Source organism: Vicia villosa, linkage group LG6 (assembly GCF_029867415.1).
Source record: "Vicia villosa cultivar HV-30 ecotype Madison, WI linkage group LG6, Vvil1.0, whole genome shotgun sequence".
Classification (NCBI taxonomy): Eukaryota; Viridiplantae; Streptophyta; class Magnoliopsida; order Fabales; family Fabaceae; genus Vicia; species Vicia villosa.
In genome coordinates, this window is record NC_081185.1 from 1,263,222 (window position 1) to 1,265,947 (window position 2,726).

Below are 2,726 nucleotides of genomic sequence, written 5' to 3' on the forward strand. Positions count from 1 at the left end.
GTACTACTGCCCCACGCATCTCTCTAACATCTTGCATCTGAGACATATCCGAGAAGCATGACTTCTCCCCCACTAGTTTCAATCCCACTTCTGCAAGCAAACATTTAGAACACACTGAGTACCGACAGTGTTTCACACACATGTCGCATACCGAAAGGAAATTAACAACAAGACTCTGGTCGCAAGGACCGACAATGCTCTGATACCACTATTGTAACACCCTTCTAAAACCCCCACGGAAAATATAATAAAAATTCAGAGTAAACATGAAATACAAGGATGTCACAACTTCTTTAACATAAAATACTATAGTCATTTGTCATGCCACACGAGGAACCATTTAACATAAATACAATTCATGTTCAACACAGCGGATTATAATTCATAACATTGCATAATCATCATCATTCATGCAAGTTCTCTAATACAATTATAAACAACAAAGACCGACATAATAACTCGTCTCTAAACTAGCGTTCCCCAGTGTTACATTCAGAGCATGACTCGACACGGACTAAGGGCTAGCCTATAAGCTATCTTCACCCAATCAAGACGCCGCTACATCCTTAATCTGAAATCATCAAAGTAAGGGTGAGTTTCATTCGAATTAATAAGCATTATGCAATCATAAGCAATAAAATCTCATAGTAATTATCATCCACTCAATCATACATATAATCAGAATTATTACAACAAGTAAACATCAATCCAACAATATTGGCCATCGGCCCACAACTCATCAATTATACCAATGATCAAGTTATATTAACAACATATTCTTAATACATCAATCATATAAACACACCAAGGCATAACACTGAATTCCATCCAATCATGTTATAACCAATGCATATGATTAAACTGACACTATGCATGTGGTACCATACATGGGATATACCCATCCAACTGATATCCTCATCACTGAGATACAGTTTAACCAGCACCGATTCCACACACAGGGAATCATGCTCACCAAATATCCAGCACCGATTCCACACACTGGGAATCATGCTCACCAAAATATCCAGCACCGATTCCACACACTGGGAATCATGCTCACCAAAATATCCAGCACCGATTCCACACACTGGGAATCATGCTCACCAAAATATCCAGCACCGATTCCCCACACTGGGAATCATGCTCACCAAAATATCCAGCACCGATTCCCCACACTGGGAATCATGCCCACCGTTTTGATCCACTTTCATCACCGGGATCCATCACCAAAAATGTATGCCAATGAATGCAACATATAACCTGCTTACAACATCACCAATCCGATGTAACACATCGTCTCATTATCATCACCAAATCATCACCAATAAGCATGTATATATTCTTAGCATTCATACAAACATATCACACATACATTCACCACAGTTCACATGTTAATATTAACAGTATATTAACATTCATAATTCATCAATCATCACCACGTTCATACATCGTTACATCTAACATAATTGCACACAATATAACCAATTATCAAAACAACCCAACAACATAATCACAAAATATGTATTCATTTACGACATGTTATAAACCAACATCACCCAATAAATAGCACAATCTCATCACCAATACAGAACATGCATCAATAGTCATATATATAAGCACATATACATATACTATCTTTCAATTCATTAATAATTAAATCGAGTTTAAAAAGTAAAGTTGGCTATTGCCCATTTTATCAATTCATCAGATAAAGCATCTCATTAGCTTCACAACGCCCAAAACGGCACATAAATCGGATACTCGGATCAAAAGTTATGAGTTTTCAAAGATAAAACATTTTTAGAAAAAGTGCTGCAGGAACGGGGTTGTCCCTACGTGGGAACCGGTTCCTGGCAGCTTCAAAGTCACGTCTCTGATTTTTACTATGGGGAACCGGGTTGTCCCTACATGGGAACCGGTTCCCAGCTACCCAGAATCCATATTTCTCTGTTTTTACAAGGGGGAACCGGTTCGTCCCACATGGGAACCGGTTCCTACGTACCTGCACAGCAAAAATCACCATTTTGACAGCATTTACCATATCCCAATACCCCAATTTCAGGTACATACGAACATACACACAAATATCATTGTTTTTCACACAATTACACATTTCAAACAAGTTATTGACATGTATTAACATCATATATCACAAGTATCAACAAAATCATGCCAATTCATACAAGATTATCAAAACCTAACAAAATTCCCAAACCCGACACGTACGATTGAACTAGACAACAATCCTAATCAATCATACTACCTACAATCACATAAGGAATACTAACCCGAAGAATCCCCCCTTACCTCAGAGTCGAACTTCGAAGGTTCTCTTCCCCTTTGGCTCTTCTCACTTTCACGTGTTCTCCTTTCTTCAGACTCAGTTCCTTCTTCTCCTTCCTCTTTTCCCCAAATTCCTTATTTTATGAAAAATAAAATAAATATTATAATGGGCTTGCTTAGTCAACACCCCCTCTTCTGCTAATCACCACTCTAGGCCCAAATGTCAATATTTCACCATTTTCCAAATAATTCCAAATAAAAATACTAAAATTCCAATTATTTAATTTAAATCCAAATTAAATTAATAAACTGAAATTATGGGGTGTTACACTTTTCACGAAAGTCTTACGGCTAAATTTATAAGTGAGAGAAAGTGAGAAAAATATTTTAAGAGAGAGAGAGAATTTTGACCAATCGATTGATTGACCTAAAATTAATAACTT

General features: G+C 37.1%; 1 long non-coding RNA gene across 1 annotated transcript; it reads right to left on the reverse strand.

The window, feature by feature from the left end:
• Window positions 1-282: 282 nt before the first annotated feature.
• LOC131611109 (uncharacterized) lies at window positions 283-2,389 on the reverse strand. Its single transcript, XR_009286756.1, has 2 exons — window positions 2,308-2,389; window positions 283-571 (listed from the first exon to the last, which is right to left on the reverse strand). It is a non-coding gene; the product is annotated as an uncharacterized LOC131611109 (long non-coding RNA).
• Window positions 2,390-2,726: the final 337 nt, after the last annotated feature.